Source organism: Nerophis lumbriciformis, linkage group LG09 (assembly GCF_033978685.3).
Source record: "Nerophis lumbriciformis linkage group LG09, RoL_Nlum_v2.1, whole genome shotgun sequence".
Taxonomy (NCBI): domain Eukaryota; kingdom Metazoa; phylum Chordata; class Actinopteri; order Syngnathiformes; family Syngnathidae; genus Nerophis; species Nerophis lumbriciformis.
In genome coordinates this window covers 52,047,501-52,066,401 of record NC_084556.2, presented here as the reverse complement: position 1 = coordinate 52,066,401, position 18,901 = coordinate 52,047,501, and the positions used below count along the sequence as shown (strand labels likewise).

At 36.0% G+C, this 18,901-nt stretch overlaps 1 protein-coding gene across 3 annotated transcripts in view; it reads right to left on the bottom strand.

Moving 5' to 3' along the window:
- The window catches only part of LOC133607870 (low-density lipoprotein receptor-related protein 8-like), a 457,948-nt gene that overhangs the window by 215,710 nt on the left and 223,337 nt on the right, over nt 1-18,901 (bottom strand). The gene's annotated exons all lie outside the window — the stretch shown is intronic.

Here is an 18,901-nt window from a genome sequence, read left to right as displayed (position 1 = left end):
ATGTTGGGATCACGACGAACCATCCTCGACGCGTTCCGACTTCTACAAAGCAATGAACTACCTGCTGCCACCTACTGGTATGGAGTATTACAAGATTACCCTGCCAAGCTCTACACAGCACAGGCACTAGACAACGGCACATTATTATGATTATTGATTTGCTAGTGTGCCGCGGCACAGTGGTTGAAAATCACTGGTCTACATAACATGTAATGGTGGTTCTTTGGTCAAAATGTTGCATAGGTTATGTTTTACAGATCATCTTCAAGCCGATCATCTTCAGGATGTCGCTTCTTATTTACGTGGCTCACCTTCGACAGAGTCTTCCCCCGTCATCTTTGTTGTAGCGGTGTAGCGTGCAAGGACGGGAGTTTGTAATTCCCCCTTCAAAACAAAAGTTTTGTAAAAACCTCTATGTAGGTCTCACTTAGACCTAGATTTCATATACACTGACATCCTTCAGCAAAAATCTACAGGAAGTTTGCAATTCCCCCTTCAAAACTAAAGTTTTGTAAAAACAGTCACTTTTGCCTCTTTGAGCTATAATTTGACCCTCTTAACATGCTTCAAAACTCACCAAACTGGACACACACATCAGGACTGGCAAAAATTGCGATCTAACCAACCCCAAAAACTCAAAATTGCGCTCTAGCGCCCCCTAGGAAGAAAACACAGACAAAACTGCTCCTAGGAAGAAAACACAGACAAAACTGCCTGCAACTTCCAGTAGGAATGTCAGAAAGACATGAAACAAAAATCTCTATGTAGGTCTCACTTAGACCTACATTTCATATATTGACAACCCCTAGCAAAAATCAACAGGAAGTTTGTAATTCCCCCTTCAAAACAAAAGTTTTGTAAAAACCTCTATGTAGGTCTCACTTAGACCTAGATTTCATATACACTGACATCCTTCAGCAAAAATCTACAGGAAGTTTGCAATTCCCCCTTCAAAACAAAAGTTTTGTAAAAACAGTCACTTTTGCCTCTTTGAGCTATAATGTGACCCCCTTAACATGCTTCAAAACTCACCAAACTGGACACACACATCAGGACTGGCAAAAATTGTGATCTAATAAAAAAAAACCCAACCCCAAAACTCAAAATTGCGCTGTAGCGCCCCCTAGGAAGAAAACACATACACAACTGCTCCTAGGAAGAAAACACAGACAAAACTGCCTGTAACTTCCAGTAGGAATGTCAGAAAGACATGAAACAAAAATCTCTATGTAGGTCTCACTTAGACCTACATTTCATATATTGACAACCCCCAGCAAAAATCAACAGGAAGTTTGGAATTCCCCCTTCAAAACAAACGTTTTGTAAAAACCTCTATGTAGGTCTCACTTAGACCTAGATTTCATATACACTGACATCCTTCAGCAAAAATCTACAGAAAGTTTGCAATTCCCCCTTCAAAACAGATGTTTTGTAAAAACAGTCACTTTTGCCTCTTTGAGCTATAATTTGACCCCCTTAACATGCTTCAAAACTCACCAAACTGGACACACACATCAGGACTAGCAAACATTGCGATTTAATCAAAAAACCAAACCCCAAAACTGCGCTCTAGCGCCCCCTAGGAAAGAAACCCAGACAAAACTGCCTGTAACTTCCAGTAGGAATGTCTTAGAGACATGAAACAAAAACCTCTATGTAGGTCTCACTTAGACCTAGGTTTCATACACTGACATCCTTCAGCAAAAATCTACAGGAAGTTTGCAATTCCCCCTTCAAAACAAAAGTTTTGTAAAAACAGTCACTTTTGCCTCTTTGAGCTATAATTTGACCCTCTTAACATGCTTCAAAACTCACCAAACTGGACACACACATCAGGACTAGCAAACATTGCGATTTAATCTAAAAACCAAACCCCACAATTGCGCTCTAGCGCCCCCTAGGAAAGAAACCCAGACAAAACTGCCTGTAACTTCCAGTAGGAATGTCTTAGAGACATGAAACAAAAACCTCTATGTAGGTCTCACTTAGACCTAGATTTCATACACTGACATCCTTCAGCAAAAATCTACAGGAAGTTTGCAATTCCCCCTTCAAAACAAACGTTTTGTAAAAACAGTCACTTTTGCCTCTTTGAGCTATAATTTGACCCCCTTATCATGCTTCAAAACTCACCAAACTGGACACACACATCAGGACTGGCAAAAATTGCGATCTAACCAACCCCAAAAACTCAAAATTGCGCTCTAGCGCCCCCTAGGAAGAAAACACAGACAAAACTGCTCCTAGGAAGAAAACACAGACAAAACTGCCTGCAACTTCCAGTAGGAATGTCTTAGAGACATGAAACAAAAATCTCTATGTAGGTCTCACTTAGACCTACATTTCATATATTGACAACCCCCAGCAAAAATCAACAGGAAGTTTGCAATTCCCCCTTCAAAACAAAAGTTTTGTAAAAACCGGTCACCTTTTTTCAAACGTTATCTCCTCTGAGCGCGTTTGTCGTGTCGGCTTCAAACTAGCACAGGAGAGAGATTGAACCCTTCTGATTAAAAGTTGACGAAATAGTTTTAATTACTGCTCCGGTTTGGATTGTATGTGCCGTCAAAGTCGGTCCCGTCCATCGCTGCTTGCAGCTTTAATTTTATTTATTTTTTTAGCACATTTACATAGACATTTGGTCCTATTGTTCAGTCTCACAATGCTATTGGATCGTACATTTGTTTACAAGTCACGCCTTCTGGCCATGAACTCACACAACCTCTCAAGGTTTCCTTCGAACAACATCTTGTTGTTCCATTGGACTGGATTCATCAGATTCAAGTAAGTAAAATGTCTTTTATATACTTTTAGGGCCCGCATTGCCCATTGTATAAGACATAAGGACCTATTGAATTTGTAAGGTTTTATTATTATTATTCTTCCGCAACTTTGCGCTGTAATTTGACCCCCTTAGCATGCTTCAAAACTCACCAAATTTTACACACACATCAGTAATATACGGCAAAACTTTTTATCAAAAAAACAAACCCCAAAACTCAAAATTGCGCTTTAGCGCCCCCTAGAAAGAAAACTGCTTATAACTCCCTGTATGTTGTAGAGACATGAAACAAAAACCTCTATGTAGGTCTTACTTAGACCTACTTTTCATTAATTAATTTCCTCGGGCAAAAATCAACAGGAAGTTGGCAATTCCCCCTTCAAGACAAAAATGTACTAAAAACAGTCACTTTTGCCTCTTTGAGCTGTAATTTGACCCCCTTAACATGCTTCAAAACTCACCAAACTGAACGCACACATCAAGACTGGCAGAAATTGCGAGACATGAAACAAAAACCTCTATGTAGGTCTTACTTAGACCTACTTTTCATTAATTAATTTCCTCGGGCAAAAATCAACAGGAAGTTGGCAATTCCCCCTTCAAGACAAAAATGTACTAAAAACAGTCACTTTTGCCTCTTTGAGCTGTAATTTGACCCCTTTAACATGCTTCAAAACTCACCGAACTGAACGCACACATCAAGACTGGCAGAAATTGCGATCTAATAAAAAAACCTAACCCCAAATCTCAAAATTGCGCTCTAGAGCAATTTTTGAATAAAACGGAGAAAAAACTGCTCCTCGGAAGAAAAAAATGACAAAACTGCCTGTAACTCCCACTGGGAAGGTCGGAGAGACATGAAACAAAAACCTCTATGTAGGTCTCACTTAGACCTACATTTCATAAATTGACAACCCCCAGCAAAAATCAACAGGAAGTTTGCTATTCCCCCTTCTAAACAACATTTTTGTAAAAACCGGTCACCTTTCTTCAAACATTATCTCCTCTGAGCGTGTTTGTCGTTTCGGCTTCAAACTAACACAGGAGAGTGATTGAACCCTTCTGATTAAAAGTTTTCGAAAGAGTTTTAACAACTGCTCCGGTTTTGATTTTATGACCCTTCAAAGAACCGCTGCGCTGATGCTGCTGCACTGCTGTTTTTTTAAGATGGCTGCTTAAAAGCAGGAAGCACCAGCATGCCCACACTATGCAGACAGGGTAGGTACACTAGACAAAAGTATTGGGACAATTCGGACTAAAAGTAGACAAAAGTTTTGGGACACTTATGACTACCACTGGACAAAAGTATTGGGACACTTAGGACTAGCACCTGCCAAATACGCGGGCCCGACCAATGCTGCTTGCAGCTTTAATTTTGGTTGTTATTACAATATCTAAAGCAAGTTATTGTGGAACAGATGCATCAAATTTCATTTAGAGCTTGTTATATAATTGTTGCAATTATACAACATGGGTGAATGTGGTAGTCAAAATAGCTGGCTTGTTGCAGTGGGCTCAAACAGGTTGTATTCCCTCCACTACACCACTGCCTGAAACATTTTTTTTAATACATGGATCGTATACATTCTACCCTTCTGTTGTGTTCTGGTCAAATTTGACTGATTTAAAAGTTTAATCTCTAAAAAAAATGTAGTTAATTTGACCTAAAATTCCATGACTTCGTCCACCAACAGGATATCAACAGACCATTCAGTTCTGGAATGTTCCTGAATGCGGCGTAAGCCTGTTTTCCTTTGAGTATGATAATTACAGCCATTAATACATTTACATTTAGGGACTTTAGCAGACGCTTTTGTCCAAAACATTTCTTTTAAATCAGTCAAATTTGACCAGAACACAACACAAGGGTAGAATGTATACTATCCATAAAATGTTGGCGTTGTTTACTTGAGTCATATTGCAGTCTACACGTGTCTCTTATGTGTGACTGCCATCTACTGGCCACTCCTATAATTTCACCATGTACCAAATAAAATAGCTTCGAGGTCGGTATGCACAACCAACATTATTTCGCACATTAGGCGCACCGGGTTATAAGGCGCACTGTCGAGTTTTGAGAAAATAAAAGGATTTTAAGTGCGCCTTATAGTCTGGAAAATGTCATGACTTGGACTGTGGCTTGGTTTGTTCTCCCGTGGTGCAAATGAACTGGACTGGTCCAGGCTTGAAGGTGGGTACATGATTTATTTAAACTATCAAAAAAGGAATAAACGAAAAGCGCGCACAGGGGCGGAGGTACAAAACTAGACTATAAACACAAAACTTGCACATTGGCAGAAACTATGAACAATTAAACAAAACACTAACTGTGGCTTAATAAAGAAAAACTTACTTGGCATGGAACCGGCATGAAAAAAAGAGTAGCAAGGGTCATCAGGGTGTGGAGAGTGTGCAGGAGCATAAATGCGGGGATGTCGTCAGGACGAACAACAGAAAATGAATGAACTTAAATACTATGGACATGATTAGTGAAAGCAGGTGCGTGACTCAAAACGTGAAACAGGTGCGTGACGTGACAGGTGAAAACTAATGGTTGCTATGGTGACAAACAAGAGTGCACAATGAGTCCAAACGTGGAACAGGTGAAACTAATGGGTAATCATGCAAACAAGACAAGGGAGTGAAAAGCCAGAAACTAAACAAAACATGACTTAAAACAAAACATGATTACACAGACATGACAGAAAATACGGTAATCACTCATACAACATGGTCCAAAAATATAGTCCTGGGTTGACAATGTCAGACAGTATAAACCTGTTAAAAACCACATATTGTCATGTCGGTATTATCATGTTTTGTTTTAAGTCATGTTTTGTTTAGTTTCTGTCTTTTCACTCCCTTCTGGTCACCATAGCAACCATTAGTTTTCACCTGTCACGTCACGCACCTGTTTCACGTTTTGAGTCACGCACCTGCTTTCACTAATCATGTCCATAAGTATTTAAGTTCATTCATTTTCTGTTGTTCGTCCTGACGACCTCAACACATTTATGCTCTGTTCATGCCTGATACTTCTTTTCATGTCAATTCCTCAAGCAACTACTTTTGTCCAAGCCAAGTAAGTTTTTGTTCCATATTTATAGTCTTTTTGGTTTCATAGTTTGTTCTCCGCCATTGTGCGTGTTTTTTGTTTGTACTTTTTTGCTATAGTCTTTTGGTTTTATAGTTTATTCTCCGCCACTGTGCGCGCTTTCATTTATTCCTTTTTTTGATAATAATAAATCATGTACCTTCATTCCCGTCTCGCACGAGCCAACTTTCCGTTGCATCCTGGAAAAGCACACACCCCGGACCAAGTCATGACACATATGAAGCAGTTTTAAGGAATAATTACTTAAAAGTGTTACTAATTTGGTTTTGTATAACAATGTGATGTTAACACTACAATCAACAACACTCTACCATATTTTCCGGACTGTAAGCCGCTACTTTTTCCCAGGCTTTGAACCCTGCGGCTTGTACAAAGGTGCGGCTACTCTAAGGATTTTTTCTTGGCTGACGGCTAAATTATGGAATGGATTCGGCAAAGAAATCCAACAATGTACGACAATCCTCCACTAAAGCAGAGGTGTCAAACTCGTTTTCACCGAGGGGCCACGTCGCGGTTATGTTTGGCCCCAGAGGGCCGCATCTAACAGGGAATACTATTATTACACCATTTTTAAATGCATTTTATCAGTAGATTCTTTCAATACTAAAATGTAAAAAAATAATAATAATTTCACCTGAAAATGTAGTGGATATTACTGTAAATGGAAATACAGTACTGCTGTTTTTATGATAAAAAAAAAAAAAAAAAAAGGCAGATCAGTTGCCAAAATTTTACTGTAAAATTTACATATTTTTTTTTACTGTAAATTTTAAAAAAAAGGAATTTTACAGTAAAATGTTGGCAACTGAGCTGCCAGTTTTTTTGTTTTGTTTTTTTTTTAAATCGCAAATCAACAACTGTAGATTTTTCGGTGTATTACTGTAAATGCCAAAACGGCACCATAGTTTATTACAGTAATAAAAAAGTACTGTACATTTTCATTTAGATAAAAATGCTGTAAAAACCACAGTAAATTTGGCTACTTTTACAATGCACAATTTGATGGATAACTTGCTTTGAAATCATTATTTATATATCAGCATTTATTTCTATTTAAAAAATGGTTTGAATGTTTGATAATATATTTTTGCATAATTAGACAATATTTAAGTTAACATAATTTGCGATTACATGGAGTATTTTTATTTATTTTCCCAAAATAGAAAGAAAGAATACATTTAAGTAAGAAAAGTTACAGTACTTTATTGATACATATTATTTCCAGGCTTTTGAGGGCCAAATGAAATGAAGTGGCGGGCCACATCTGGCCCCCGGGCCTTGGGTTTGTGTTAGAATAATCTTGTATATATATATATATATATATATATATTATCAAACAACTTTCCATCCATCCATCCATCCATCTTCTTCCGCTTATCCGAGGTCGGGTCGCGGGGGCAGCAGCTTAAGCAGGGAAGCCCAGACTTCCCTCTCCCCAGCCACTTCGTCCAGCTCCTCCCGGGGGATCCCGAGGCGTTCCCAGGCCAGCCGGGAGAGATAGTCTTCCCAGCGTGTCCTGGGTCTTCCCCGTGGCCTCCTACCGGTCGGACGTGCCCGAAACACCTTCCTAGGGAAGCGTTCGGGTGGCATCCTGACCAGATGCCCGAACCACCTCATCTGGCTCCTCTCCATGTGGAGGAGCAGCGGCTTTACTTTGAGCTACCCCCGAATGGCAGAGCTTCTCACTCTATCTCTAAGGGAGAGCCCCGCCACTCGGCGGAGGAAACTCATTTCGGCCGCTTGTACCCGTGATCTTGTCCTTTCGGTCATGACCCAAAGCTCATGACCATAGGTGAGAATGGGAACGTAGATCGACCGGTAAATCGAGAGCTTTGCCTTCCGGCTCAGCTCCTTCTTCACTACAACGGATCGATACAGCGTCCGCATTACTGAAGACGCCGCACCGATCCGCCTGTCGATCTCACGATCCACTCTTCCCTCACTCGTGAACAAGACTCCGAGGTACTTGAACTCCTCCACTTGGGGCAAGATCTCCGCCCCAACCCGGAGATGGCACTCCACCCTTTTCCGGGCGAGAACCATGGACTCGGACTTGGAGGTGCTGATTCCCATCCCAGTCGCTTCACACTCGGCTACGAACCGATCCAGTGAGAGCTGAAGATCTTGGCCGGAGGAAGCCATCAGGACCACATCATCTGCAAAAAGCAGAGACCTAATCCTGCAGCCACCAAACCTGATACCCTCAACGCCTTGACTGCGCCTAGAAATTCTGTCCATAAGTTATGAACAGAATCGGTGACAAAGGGCAGCCTTGGCGGAGTCCAACCCTCACTGGAAACGTGTCTGACTTACTGCCGGCAATGCGGACCAAGCTCTGACACTGATCATACAGGGAGCGGACCGCCACAATCAGACAGTCCGAAACCCCATACTCTCTGAGCACTCCCCACAGGACTTCCCGGGGTACACGGTCGAATGCCTTCTCCAAGTCCACAAAGCACATGTAGACTGGTTGGGCAAACTCCCATGCATCCTCAAGGACCCTGCCGAGAGTATAGAGCTGGTCCACAGTTCCACGACCAGGACGAAAACCACACTGTTCCTCCTGAATCCGAGGTTCGACTATCCGGCGTAGCCTCCTCTCCAGTACACCTGAATAGACCTTACCGGGAAGGCTGAGGAGTGTGATCCCACGATAGTTGGAACACACCCTCCGGTTCCCCTTCTTAAAGAGAGGAACCACCACCCCGGTCTGCCAATCCAGAGGTACCGCCCCCGATGTCCACGCGATGTTGCAGAGTCTTGTCAACCAAGACAGCCCCACAACATCCAGAGCCTTAAGGAACTCCGGGCGGATCTCATCCACCCCCGGGGCCTTGCCACCGAGGAGCTTTTTAACTACCTCGGCAACCTCACACAACTTTAGTATGCTTAAAGTCCGTTGCTATAGTTATTAGCTATTGTGCTCAAGTTAGACTTTTGTATATGTGCAAGAATCGAAACTTCAGCCACAGATGTTATCTTTGTTTTAGCCCGCTAACAGCCAAGGACTTCAAGGACCTCAACGCAGATAAGACGACAGCACGCAGACGAAGCAGAGACAACAAGGACCTCAACGCAGATAAGACGACAGCACGCAGACGAAGCGGAGACCAGGCGAAATCACAAGGCCCCTCCCAGCACATTCCGTCACGTATTGTGCGTCCTGGATCTGCTTTGCATGATATATGTGACCACTCCTTTTAGATGCGGCCTCAGTGACGTTGACTGTGGAACTCCTGAACAAATAGAGGGACGCGGGAGCTGAACCTTAGAGCGTAGGGCGAGACTGTGGCTAAGTGTGCAACTCCATGCGTTCTCCTCATGAGCGAAATTGAACTCTGTCTCTGCATGATTCCTTGCTTCTTGTCTGATTAATAGATCATCAGTGTTTAAACCTGACAGTTTGACACCTGTGACTTCCAGAAACTGTTCGAACTCAAAAGTGTTTACAAAAGTACACACGGAAGATAAACATCTTGAACCTTATTGAAACATGCTTGTCCCTTTCGGGGTCGCGGTAGAAAATGGATGGATCTTATTCATCTCATAAAGGATGCATAAACACATTAACGATTTTTTGTTTTGTGTTACCGGCACCGCGTGGAAACAATTAAAGCACGTAAATAAACATTTACAAAATATTTCCGTGTAAATATCTTATTTCACAATGTATATATCTGCGGGTAATATATGGAGAGAAAAAATATATATACTAAAATGTAGTGTGTGCGGCTTGCATACCGGTGCGGCTTATACTCCAGAAAATATGGTAATTAGGTCCCGCATGGCCCATTGTATAAGGACTCCCAAAGGGAGTCCTTATACAATGGGACATAAGGACCTATTGAATTTGTAAGGTTTTATTCTTTATTCTTTATTCTTCCGCCGCCACGTTAAACTGTAATTTGACCCACTTAACATGCTTCAAAACTCACCATATTTGACCCACACATCAGGACCTGCGAAAATTGCCTTTTTTAAAAAAAACCCGAACCACAAAACTCAAAATTGCGCTCTAGCGCCCCCTAGGAAAAAAAACAAAACTAGACTGCCTGTAACTCCCACTAGGAAGGTCGGAGAGACATGAAACAAAAACCTCTATGTAGGTCTGACTTAGACCTACATTTCATAATAGTACATTGTCGGGCTAAAATCAACAGGAAGTTGGCAATTCCCCCTTCAAGACAAAAAATTCATAATAGTACATTGTCGGGCTAAAATCAACAGGAAGTTGGCAATTCCCCCTTCAAGACAAAAAAGTACTAAAAACAGTAACTTTTGCCTCTTTGAGCTGAAATTTGACCCCCTTAACATGCTTCAAAACTCACCAAACTGAACGCACACATCAGGACTGGCAAAAATTGCGATCTTATAAAAAACCTAGCCCCCAAATCTCAAAATAAAACGCAGAAAAAACTGCTCCTCGGAAGAAAAAAATGACAAAACTGCCTGTAACTCCCACTGGGAAGGTCGGAGAGACATGAAACAAAAACCTCTATGTAGGTCTAACCTACATTTCATAAATTGACAACCCCCAGCAAAAATCAACAGGAAGTTTGCTATTCCCCCTTCAAAACAAAATTTTTGTAAAAACCGGTCACCTTTCTTCAAACATTATCTCCTCTGAGCGCGTTTGTTGTTTCGGCTTCAAACTAACACAGGAGAGAGATTGAACCCTTCTGATTAAAAGTTGGCGAAAGAGTTTTGATACCTGCTCCGGTTTTGATTTTATGAGCCTTCAAAGAACCTCAGCGCTGATGCTGCTGTTTTTTCAAGATGGCTGCTTAAAAGCAGGCAGCACCAACGTGGCCACAATACAGACAAGGTAGGTACACTAGACAAAAGTATTGGGACACTTCAGACTAAAAGTAGACAAAAGTATTGGGACACTTATGACTACCACTGGACAAAAGTATTGGGACACATAGCACGAAAACTGGACAAAAGTATTGGGACACTTGGGACTACAACTTGACAAAAGTATTGGGACACTTACACTGCACAAAAGTATTGGGACACTTAGGAATACCACTGGACAAAAGTATTGGGACACTTAGGACGAAAACTGGACAAAAGTATTGGGACACTTACACTGGACAAAAGTATTGGGACACTTAGGAATACCACTGGACAAAAGTATTGGGACACTTAGGACGAAAACTGGACAAAAGTATTGGGACACTTACACTGGACAAAAGTATTGGGACACTTAGGACTACAACTTGACAAAAGTATTGGGACACTTAGGACTAATACTGGACAAAAGTTTTGGGACACTTAGGACTATAACTGGACAAAAGTATTGGGACACTTAGGACTAGCACCTGCCAAATACGCGGGCCCGACCAACGCTGCTTGCAGCTTTAATTCCTATTTAAATCTTATTAAAAAGTAATATTGCCTCACAAGGTGAGAAGGACAGACATTTGCTTGATGACACACAGAGTCAGAAGTACACAGCCACTTGTAAATGCAACAATGAATCCAAGTGGGTTAAGTTTTCATCTAGGCTGTAAATCTTAGTAGGAGATCTACCCTCTGACGGACAGAGGAGCAGGTCCGGTGAGAATAGAGTTAGTGGAAGTAGAGAAAGGCGTAAAGAAGTGTACAGGGGCATCATGTAACAAGAGGTACATCAAAAAAAATAAAATAAAAATAAAGTAAAAATGTAGCAGGGGTGTCCAAACTATGGACAGTTTTACAATGCACAATTTGATGACAAGTACAGCCCGCCGACGTCTTCAATTTGGCCCGGGAGTTTAACAAGGAATCTTACCCACAGTTGGATTGTATTTATTTCAATAGTCTGACAATTTTGATGCCAACACAACGTGAGGAATTCAGGTCAATGACCTTTAATTATAGTCTAAAAAAAAATACATTTGCAGCATTTAACCCTATATGACCCAATGCATACAACCTTCCCTAGTCATGGTGCAAAAAAAAAAAACAACACAAAAAGTCAACAGACATGGTCACACATAACGCAACTTGCTCACTGAACTTTGTGGACACTATTAAAAAAAACGTCCCTGCACCATTAAAAATTCAGAATTACACCCATTTTAAATCCATTACAAAGCATGATGGGAAAAATGCAGACAGTCCCTCCATGTTTGGCGCATTTTAGCTGCTTGATATTTCTGATTGATTACACAACTTTAAGAAGGTTGTCACGGAAGTAAACAAAGTAGGAGTCCAACTTTCACATACTCTTAATATACAATTAAATTAATGATATATTAATTCTATAATTATATAAATGATGTATTCATTCTATTAAAATAATGTGTGCACACACACACATTGGGCTAAAAAATGTGGTCAGGGGCCGAAAGCCGACTGCATGGAAAGTAACTATATATATATATATATATATATATATATATATATATATATATATATATATATATATATATATATACACACACATAGTATATGTCTATATATTTATATATATACACACAGTAAATGTGTATATATGTGTGTATATATATATATACACACACATATATATTATATATACTTGCAGTGTGTATATTGTACATATTACATATTGTTATGAAGGTGTCTGTTACTACATTATATATATACTTGCAGTGTGTATATTGTACATATTGCATATTGTTATGAAGGTGTCTGTTACTACATTATATATATACTTGCAGTGTGTATATTGTACATATTACATATTGTTATGAAGGTGTCTGTTACTACATTATATACTGTATATACTTACAGTGTGTATATTGTACATATTACATATTGTTATGAAGGTGTCTTGTTACTACTTTATATATATACTTGCAGTGTGTATATTGTACATATTACATATTGTTATGAAGGTGTCTTGTTACTACTTTATATATATACTTGCAGTGTGTATATTGTACATATTACATATTTTTATGAAGGTGTCTGTTACTACATTATATATATATATATATATATATATATATATATATATATATATATATATATATATATATATATATATATACTTGCAGAGTGTATATTCTGCATATTACATATTGTTATGAAGGTGTCTGTTACTACATTACAGTATATATATACTTGCAGTGTGTATATCGTACATATTACATATTATTATGAAGGTGTCTGTTACTACATTATCCATATATACTTGCAGTGTGTATATTGTACATATTTTTATGAAGGTGTCTGTTACTACATTATATATATACTTGCAGTGTGTATATTGTACATATTACATATTTTTATGAAGGCGTCTGTTACTACAATATATATATATATATACTTGCAGAGTGTATATCGTACATTTTACATATTGTTATGAAGGTGTCTGTTACTACATTATATACATATACTTGCAGTGTGTATATTGTACATATTACATATTGTTATGAAGGTGTCTGTTACTACATTATATATACATATATACTTGCAGAGTGTATATTGTACATATTACATATTGTTATGAATGTGTCTGTTACTACATTATGTATATACATGCAGTGTGTATATAAAACATATTACATATTGTTATGAAGATGTCTGTAACTACATTATATATAGTTATACTTGCAGTGTGTATATTGTACATATTACATATTGTTATGAAGGTGTCTGTTACTACATTACAGTATATATATACTTGCAGTGTGTATATCGTACATATTACATATTGTTATGAAGGTGTCTGTTACTACATTATATATATATATACTTGCAGTGTGTAAATTGTACATATTACATATTGTTATGAAGGTGTCTGTTACTACATCACAGTATATATATTCTTGCAGTGTGTATATTGTACATATTACATATTGTTATGAAAGTGTCTTGTTACTACTTTATATATATACTTGCAGTGTGTATATTGTACACATTACATATTTTTATGAAGGTGTCTGTTACTACATTATATACATACTTGCAGTGTGTATATTGTACATATTACATATTGTTATGAAGGTGTCTGTAACTACATTATATATAGTTATACTTGCAGTGTGTATATTGTACATATTACATATTGTTATGAAGGTGTCTGCTACTACATTACAGTATATATATACTTGCAGTGTGTATATCGTACATATTACATATTGTTATGAAGGTGTCTGTTACTACATTATATATATATACTTGCACTGTGTATATTGTACATTTTACATATTGTTATGAAGGTGTCTGTTACTACATTATATATATACTTGCAGTGTGTATATTGTACATATTACATATTGTTATGAAGGTGTCTGTAACTACATTATATAGATACTTACAGTGTGTATTTTGTACATATTACATATTGTTATGAAGGTGTCTGTTACTACATTATATATAGTTATACTTGCAGTGTATATATTGTACATATTACATATTGTTATGAAGGTGTCTTGTTACTACTTTATATATATACTTGCAGTGTGTATATTGTACATATTACATATTGTTATGAAGGTGTCTGTAACTACATTATATAGATACTTACAATGTGTATTTTGTACATATTACATATTGTTATGAAGGTGTCTGTTACTACATTATATATAGTTATACTTGCAGTGTATATATTGTACATATTACATATTGTTATGAAGGTGTCTTGTTACTACTTTATATATATACTTGCAGTGTGTATATTGTACACATTACATATTTTTATGAAGGTGTCTGTTACTACATTATATATATACTTGCAGTGTGTATATTGTACATATTACATATTTTTATGAAGGTGTCTGTTACTACATTATATATATATACTTGCAGAGTGTATATTCTGCATATTACATATTGTTATGAAGGTGTCTGCTACTACATTACAGTATATATATACTTGCAGTGTGTATATCGTACATATTACATATTGTTATGAAGGTGTCTGTTACTACATTATATATATATACTTGCAGTGTGTATATTGTACATTTTACATATTGTTATGAAGGTGTCTGTTACTACATTATATATATACTTGCAGTGTGTATATTGTACATATTACATATTGTTATGAAGGTGTCTTGTTACTACTTTATATAGATACTTAGTGTGTATATTGTACATATTACATATTGTTATGAAGGTGTCTGTTACTACATTATATATATACTTGCAGTGTGTATATTGTACATATTACATATTGTTATGAAGGTGTCTGTTACTACATTATATATATACTTGCAGTGTGTATATTGTACATATTACATATTGTTATGAAGGTGTCTGTAACTACATTATATAGATACTTACAGTGTGTATTTTGTACATATTACATATTGTTATGAAGGTGTCTGTTACTACATTATATATAGTTATACTTGCAGTGTGTATATTGTACATATTACATATTGTTATGAAGGTGTCTGTTACTACATTATATATATACTTGCAGTGTGTATATTGTACATATTACATATTGTTATGAAGGTGTCTGTAACTACATTATATAAATACTTACAGTGTGTATTTTGTACATAATACATATTGTTATGAAGGTGTCTGTTACTACAATATATATATACTTGCAGTGTGTATATTGTACATATTACATATTGTTATGAAGGTGTCTGTAACTACATTATATATAGTTATACTTGCAGTGTGTATATTGTACATATTACATATTGTTATGAAGGTGTCTGTAACTACATTATATATAGTTATAATTGCAGTGTGTATATTGTACATATTACATATTGTTATGAAGGTGTCTGTTACTATATTATATATACACTTGCAGTGTGTATATTGTACACATTACATATTTTTATGAAGGTGTCTGTTACTACATTATATATATACTTGCAGTGTGTATATTGTACATATTACATATTTTTATGAAGGTGTCTGTTACTACATTATATACAGTATATATACTTGCAGTGTGTATATTGTACATATTACATATTGTTATGAAGGTGTCTGTAACTACATTAAATATATACTTGCAGTGTTTATATTATACATATTACATATTGTTATGAAGGTGTCTGTTACTACATTACAGTATATATATACTTGCAGTGTGTATATCATACATTTTATATATTGTTATGAAGGTGTCTGTTACTATATTATATACGTATACTTGCAGTGTGTATATTGTACATATTACATATTGTTATGAAGGTGTCTGTTACTACATTACAGTATATATATACTTGCAGTGTGTATATCGTACATATTTCATATTGTTATGAAGGTGTCTGTTACTACATTATATATATATATACTTGCAGTGTGTAAATTGTACATATTACATATTGTTATGAAGGTGTCTTGTTACTACTTTATATATATACTTGCAGTGTGTATATTGTACATATTACATATTTTTATGAAGGTGTCTGTTACTACATTATATATATATACTTGCAGAGTGTATATTCTGCATATTACATATTGTTATGAATGTGTCTGTTACTACATTACAGTATATATATAATTGCAGTGTGTATATCGTACATTTTACATATTGTTATGAAGGTGTCTGTTACTACATTACAGTATATATATACTTGCAGTGTGTATATCGTACATATTACATATTGTTATGAAGGTGTCTGTTACTACATTATATATATATATACTTGCAGTGTGTAAATTGTACATATTACATATTGTTATGAAAGTGTCTTGTTACTACTTTATATATATACTTGCAGTGTGTATATTGTACACATTACATATTTTTATGAAGGTGTCTGTTACTACATTATATACATACTTGCAGTGTGTATATTGTACATATTACATATTGTTATGAAGGTGTCTGTTACTACATTATATACTGTATATACTTGCAGTGTGTATATTGTACATATTACATATTGTTATGAAGCTGTCTGTTACTACATTATATATATACTTGCAGTGTGTATATTGTACACATTACATATTTTTATGAAGGTGTCTGTTACTACATTATATATATACTTGCAGTGTGTATATACAACATTGATGGAGTCGCATGGTCCTAATGCCCTCCAACTCTACCTCCTGAGACAAGAGCTTATTAGAAAAGAATCCCACATCTTCACACCAGGTGTATATTCACACAGTCACCTTCCATATTAGACTGGCCTCCTGGGGGAATGTGCTGAATGACAAAACAACACCTCAGACGGAGGAGAAGAGTTTGTTATGATGCTTCTTTTATGACCTTGGTCGCACGGTGAGGACTCTGCATGTGAAACCATGGCAACACATGAGCTGTATTACCCGATGACGAATGGAAGCTGACAACTTGTCAAGAATAAAGGCCAGGAAGAAGAAGACCGTGCATCTAATATCTGGTACAAGAGCAGGGAATGGTGTCAAGGGGCTTAAAATAACATTTAAAAACAAAAATATAACCAGCGGGCTTATGTGCTTTAACAGATTTTGTTTTTGAAAGTGTCTATACTTTTTACAATCACTGATTGGAATGTGGAATAGATGGACACATTGATTTTTTAGATTGAATACAAGTATGATTTTTTTTTTTGGAACAAATTATTTATTATCATTTTTTACTTTCATAAATAAAAATTACTTTTCATAAAAAAGCCTCTTTTTTTTTTTTTTTTTACATATATGCATACTAGTTCTAGCTATTTGACTGTTCTAGTTTTTATTTTTATTTATTTTTTGTATTATTTTATTTATTTTTTTATTATTATTTTTATTTTTATTTTTTTAATACACTGTAGCACTTTGAGGTTGTTTACTCAATGTAAAGTGCTTTTTACAAATAAAATATATTATTAGTATTATTATTATTATAAATGTTGATAGTAAAGCTTCTGTTTTTTTCATATTTAAATATTTTTTAAGCTGATTTTTTTTTTTTCCCCCCAGAATACATTTTTTTTTCATGTTCAGACTTTTGGCCTAAATTGAGCAAAAAGGTTGCCTTCAGGGAACGTAATGTGAAACTATTTGTTGATTTGGTAGCGTGCATGAAATTAAAAACAAAATGAAAACAGAACAAGTACCCTTTTTAAACTGTGATTAATATAATAATAAAAATAATAATAGATTTTATTTGTAAAAAAAAAAAAAAAAAAAAAAAAGCACTTTACATTGAGTAAACAACCTCAAAGTGCTACAGTGTATTAAAAAAAATAAAAAAAATAAAAAGATAATAAAAAAATAAAAAAATAAAAACTAGAACAGCCAAATAGCTAAAACTAGTATGCATATATCTAAAAAAAGGCTTTTTTTTAAAAGAAGGGTTTTTAAGCCCTTTTTAAAAGCATCCACAGTCTGTGGTGCCCTCAGGTGGTCAGGGAGAGCGTTCCACAGACTGGGAGCGGCATTTCCATGGGTTAGTAGGGAGACTTTGAATTCAATCCTGAGTGAAACAGGAAGCCAGTGAAGGGACACTTTTTTTATTTTATTCATTTGTCTGGTTTCTCTCTAACCTCCTTAAGTCATTTTGCCTTGTCAGCATTTGTCAACATCTCTTCTCCATTTTTTAGTCTATTTTTATTTTTTTAATACACTGTAGCACTTTGAGGTTGTTTACTCAATGTAAAGTGATTTTTACAAATAAAATATATTATTATTATTATTATTATAAATGTTGATATTAAAGCTTCTGTTTTTTTCATATTTAAATATTTTTTAAGATGATTTTTTATTTTTTTTCCCCCAGAATAATTTTTTTTTTCATGTTCAGACTTTTGGCCTAAATTGAGCAAAAAGGTTGCCTTCAGGGAACGTAATGTGAAACTATTTGTTGATTTGGTAGCGTGCATGAAATTAAAAACAAAATGAAAACAGAACAAGTACACTTTTTAAACTGTGATTAATATAATAATAATAATAAAAGTAATAGATTTTATTTAAAAAAAACAAAAAACACTTTACATTGAGTAAACAACCTCAAAGTGCTACAGTGTATTAAAAAAAAAAATAAAAAAAAATAAAAAGACAATAAAAATAAAATAAAAATAAAAATAAAAATTAGAACAGCCAAATAGCTAAAACTAGTATGCATATATCTAAAAAAAGGCTTTTTTTTA